The sequence below is a fragment of the Rana temporaria genome, chromosome 9 (assembly GCF_905171775.1).
Source record: "Rana temporaria chromosome 9, aRanTem1.1, whole genome shotgun sequence".
Taxonomy (NCBI): domain Eukaryota; kingdom Metazoa; phylum Chordata; class Amphibia; order Anura; family Ranidae; genus Rana; species Rana temporaria.
In genome coordinates this window covers 138251000-138257077 of record NC_053497.1, presented here as the reverse complement: position 1 = coordinate 138257077, position 6078 = coordinate 138251000, and positions in this window count along the sequence as shown.

The following is a 6078-nucleotide window of genomic DNA, read 5'->3' as shown; positions in this document are numbered from 1 at the left end:
TACTGCTTGGCACAGCTGGTAGAGTCAGATCCAGACACCATGGTGGCCACCAAAAGTCGGTCTAACAAATCGTGAAGATTTTTTCCCTCAAATCTGACCATACATGTTGCAGTATGATTGTACAATCTTTCTTTGGATTTTTTTTTTATTATGTTGGGCACATTGACATTCTTACATGTGTTAGTGAACATCAATGTGTATTGCATTAAAGCAGCATATTTACATAGTTGCCAACAGTCCCAAATTGCCTGGGACAGGAAATCAGACCATTGTCCCGATCTGAGCCTGTCCCGGGCAGAGTCCCGAAAATGAGGCTCTGTCACAGACAGTGGGACACAGTTATCACAGCCAGTAGCGTAGCTGCAGCAAGTGTCCCGTACAGCCCCCCGTCACACAGACTCACACCCACTATACAGCTCCTTTCAGTCTATAGTCCGGTACTGGCTCAGCTTGTGATTGGTGGGATTGGCTGAGGGTCTGGGTGTCAGCTGTGCCCCCTCCTCGTTTCCCCCACAACTCTGTTCACCCCTCTTTTCTCAATTTCCCCAACTCTCCCCACCCCCCCCTCTTCTCCATCTCCTCCAACTCTGTTCACCCCCCAACTCTTCTTCATCCCCCTCTTCTCCACCCCCTCCCCAACTCTGCTCATCCCCTTGTCTCCTTCCCCCCCAACTCTGCTCACCCCCTTTTCTCCATTCCCAACTCTGTTCACCCCTCTCTTTTCCAAATCTGCTCAACCCCCTTCTTCTCCTTTCCCAACTCTGTTTTCCCCCCTCTTGTCCATCTTCCCCAACTCTGTTCACCCCCCCCCCCTCAACTCTTCTCCATCCCCCCAACTCTGCTCACCCCCTCCTAACTCTGTTAACCCCCTCTTCTCCATCTCCTCCAACTCTGTTCACCCCCCAACTCTTCTTCATCCCCCTCTTCTCCACCCCCTCCCCAACTCTGCTCATCCCCTCGTCTCCTTCCCCCCCAACTCTGCTCACCCCCTTCTTCTCCATACCCCCAACTCTGTTCATTCCCCAACTCTTCTCTATCCCCACAAATCTTCTCCATCCCCCCAACTCTGCTCACCTCCTCTTCTCCATCACCCCAACTCTGCTCTCCCCCCTAACTCTGCTCACCCCCTCTTCCCCCCCCTAACTCTGTTCACCCCCATCTCTGTTCATACCTTCTTCCCCATCTCTTAACGCTGCTCACCCCCTCTTCTCTACCTCCCCAACTCTGTTTACCTCCCTCTTGTCAATCTCCTCCAACTCTGCTCATCCCCAAGAATGTTTGACCATTCTTCCAGAAGCGCATTTGTGAGGTCAGGCACTGATGTTGGATGAGAAGGCTCTGATCCAATTCATCCCAAAGGTGTTCTATTGGGTTGATGTCAGGACTCTGTGCAGGTCTGTCAAGTTCCTCCACCTCAAACTCGCTCATTCATGTCTTTATGGACCTTGCTTTGTGCACTGGTGAGCAGTCATGTTGGAACAGGAAGGATCCTTCCCCAAACTGTTCCCACAAAGTTGAGAGCATGAAATTGTCCAAAATGTCTTGGTATGCCGACGCCTTAAGAGTTCCATTCACTTGAACCCCTGAAAAACAACCCCACACCATAATCCCCCCTCCACCAAATGATTTGGACCAGTGCACAAAGCAAGGTCCATAAAGACATGGATGAGCGAGTTGGGGTGGAGGAACTTGACTCAACTCCATAGAACACCTTTGAGATGAATTAGAGCGGAGACTGTGAGCCAGACCTTCTCATCCACATCACTGCCTGACCTCACAAATGTGCTTCTGGAAGAATGGTCAAACATTCCCATAGACACACTCCTAAGCCTTGTGGACAGCCTTCCCAGAAGAGTTGAAGCTGTTATAGCTGCAAAGGGTGGGCCATCTCAATATTGAACCCTACGGACTAAAACTGGGATGCCATTAAAGTTCATGTGCGTGTAAAGGCAGGCATCCCAATACTTTGGGTAATATACAGTGCTTTGAAAAAGTATTCACACCCCTTGAAATATTGCAAATTTTGTCATGTTACAACCAAAAAATTAAATGCATTTTTATTAGGATTTTATGTGATAGACCAACACAAAGTGGCACAGAATTGTGAAGCGGAAGGAAAATTATAAATGGATTTTAAAATTGTTTACAAATAAATATGTGAAAAGTGTGGCCTACATTTGTATTCAGCCCCTCTAAGTCAATACTTTGTAGAACCCCCTTTCTCTACAATTTTAGCTACAAGTCTTTTTGGGGATGTCTCTACCAGCTTTGCACATCTAGGGCTAGATTCAGAGAGAATTTACGCCGGCGTATCTATAGATACGCCGCGTAAATTCAAAGCTGCGCCGGCGTATCTTCTTTCTGTATTCAGAAAGCAAGATACGCCGACATTAGCCTAAGATGCGACTGGCGTAAGTCTCTTACACCGTCGTATCTTAGGGTGCACATTTACGCTGGCCGCTAGGTGGCGTTTTCGGCGTAGAATATGCAAATGACCTATATACGCCGATTCACAAATTTACGTACGCCCGGCGCTATTTTTTTACGTCGTTTACGTTAGGCTTTTTCGGCGTAAGGTTACTCCTGCTATTAGGAGGCGCAAGCAATGTTAAGTATGGCCGTCGTTCCCGTGTCGAAATTTTAATTTTTTACGTTGTTTGCGTAAGTCGTTCGCGAATAGGGCTGGACGTAATTTACGTTCACGTCGAAACCAATGATGTCCTTGCGGCGTACTTTGGAGCAATGCACACTGGGAAATTCCACGGGCGGCGCATGCGCCGTTTGGGAAAAACGTCAATCACGTCGGGTCACCAAGAATTAACATAAAACATGCCCCCTCATCCACATTTGAATTACGCGCGCTTACGCCGGCCCCATTTACGCTACGCCGCCGTAACTTAGAAGGCAAGTGCTTTGTGAATACAGTGCTTGCCTCTCTAACTTACGTCGGCGTAGCGTAAATACAATACGCTGCGCCGCCGTAACTATGCGCGCCCCTACCTGAATCTAGCCCCTAGAGAGTAACATTTTTGCCCATTCTTCTTTGCAAAATATCTCAAGTTCTGTCAGATTGGATGGAGAGCGTCTGTGAACAGCAATTTTCAAGTCTTGCCACAGATTCTCAATTGGATTTTGGTCTGGACTTCCACTGGGCCATTCTAACACATGAATATACTTTGATTTAAACCATTCCATTGTAGCTCTGGCTGTATCTTTAGGGTCGTTGTCCTGCTGGAAGGTGAACCTCCGCCCCAGTCTCAAGTCTTTTACAGACTCTAACAGATTTTCTACTAAGATTGTCCTGTATTTGGCTCCATCCATCTTCCCATCAACTCTGACCAGCTTCCCTGTCCCTGCTGGTGGATTCAGGGTGATGTGCAGTGTTCGTTTTCCACCACAAATAACATTTTGCTTTTAGGCCAAAATTTCAATTTTGGTCTGATCAGAGCACCTTCTTCCACGTTTGCCGTGTCCCTCACATGGCTTTTCTCAAACTGCAAACTGGACTTCATATGACTTTCTTCTTCCCACTCTTCCATAAAGTCCAGATTTGTGGAGAGCACAACAAATGCCGCGTACACACAACCATTTTTCGGGTTCTAAAAAACGACGTTTTTTTTATGTCATTAAAAACGATCGTGTGTGGGCTCCAGAGCATTTTTCACAATCTAAAAATGGGCATTAAAAATTTCGAACATACTATTTTTTTTCACGTCGTTTTTAAAGGTTGTAAAAAAATGGTCGTGTCTGGGCTTTAACGACGTGAAAAAAAACCCGCACATGCTCAGAAGCAAGTTATGAGACGGGAGCGCTCGTTCGGGTAAAAATACCGTTAATAATGGAGTAAGCACATTCATCACGCTGTAACAGACTGAAAAGCGTGAATCGTCTTTTACTAAAACAAAATCAGCAAAAGCAGCCCAAAGGGTGGCGTCATCCACATGGAACTTCCCCTTTAAAGTGCCGTCGCACGTGTTGTACACCACCGCGCTTTGCTAGAGAATTTTTTTTTTCACGATCGTTTGTCGGCAAGGCCGTTTTAATGATCGGGTTGAAAAAAACGTTTTTTCTAGACCCTTGAAAAAAATTTAAAACACAAAAAACGGTTGTGTGTACGCGGCCTAATAGTTGTCCTGTGGACAGATTCTCCCACCTGAACTGTGGATCTCTGAAGCTCCTCCAGAGTTACTATGGACCTCTTGGCTGCTTCTCTGATTAATGCTCTCCTTGCCCGGCCTGCCAGTTTAGGTGGACGGTCATGTCTTGGTAGGTTTGCAGTTGTGCCATACTCTTGCCATATTCGGATGATGGATTGAACAGAGCTCCTTGAGATGTTCCAAGCTTGGGATATATTTATATACTGTAACCTAACCCTGCTTTAAACTTCTCCACAACTTTATCCCTGACCTGTCTGGTGTGTTCCTTGGTCTTCATGATGCGGTTTGTTCACTAAAACCTCGTACACACACATGGTTTTCTGGGCAAGTAAACTGCTGGCAGAGCTTTTTTTGCCGAGTATACCGTGCGTGTCTACGAGGCTTTGAGGTTTCTCGTCGAGAAAAATAGAGAACCTGCTCTCTATTTTCTTGTCGTGATTCTCGGCAGTGTTTTCCTGCCGAGAAACCCGAGCGTGTGTATACTTGAATCGTACGTCTGTACACTCGGCCGGCAAAGAAAAAAGTTTTTTTCTTGACAAGAATCGCGTCCGTGTGTACAGGGCTTCAGGTTCTCTAACAAACCCCTGAGGGATTCAAAGAACAGCTGTTAATATACTGAGATTAAATTACACACAATTTTTATCATAAAATAAATTCTATTTACAAAAATTGAGTACCGTTATAGTCCTTATATTGAGTTTGTTAGGGTGCATTATTTTGTATATTATTGATTAGGGTGAGGTACCAGACCTATATGGTGTACCAAATGAGGGTCTCTTATTGAGGCCTTCCTCCCAATTTCCATAAATTACACACAGATGGACTCCATGTACTAATGACTTCTGAAGGCAATTGGTTCCACTAGATTTTAGTTAGGGGTGTCAGAATAAAGGAGGCTGAATACAAATACACGCCACACTTTACAGATATTAAATTTGAAAACCATTTATCATTTTCCTTTCACTTCACAATTATGTGCCGCTTTGTGTTGGTCAATCACATAAAATAAAATGCATTTATGTTTGACAAAATGTGGAAAATTTAAATTTAAGAGGTATGAATACTTTTTCAAGGCACTGTAGTGTACTTGGTGTCATTCAGGCCGCAAGACTGAGAACATCTACTGGCGAAAAGAGATTACTGCAACATAAAAGTTATATGCAAGTCTCAATTCGTTCTATGAGACCCCTTTCACACTGGAGCGGTTTGCAGGCGCTATTGCGCTAAAAATAGCACCTGCAAACCGACCCCAAACTTATATACACATTATAGCCCCACTATTCCTCTATAAGTGTGCAAAGTTTGTTGTCCGGGGAACACCGATTTTTCAAAGTTGGGCACCCCTTCCATAGACTCCAATAATAAACAGTCATTCTTCTAGTAAATTTGGGGACCCGGCCTTGGGTCCCCTGGACCCGAAACTTGGCACACATGTAGCCCCAGTTCTCCTCTACATGTGTGCAAAGTTTGCTGTCTGGGGGGGACTTATGGCCAGGGAGCACTGATTTTTCAAACCTGGGCACCCCTTCTATATACTCCCATGTTAAACGCAAGTCTAGGCATTAGCACAGTGAGGCAAAGTGAGCCATGCAGATGGACACCCTAGGCTTATACTCGAGTCAATAATTTTTCCCATATTTTTGTGGTAAAATTAGGTACCTCAGCTTATATTCGAGTATATACGGTATCTTTTTTAATTTAAAATATATACACACACTCACACCCACCCTCCTCTAAATCGTTGGTGCCCAATTTACAGCCCTTTGGTGCTTGTTCTGTGAGGACCCAAGCAGACATTAGTACCGTATTTTTTGCTCCATAAGACACCCTCCCTAATTGGGGGGGGGAATGCCCGTGCGTCTTATGAAGCGAATACTGACCAGGAACACCCACCCCCCCGCCGCAACGTTAGAATACTAGA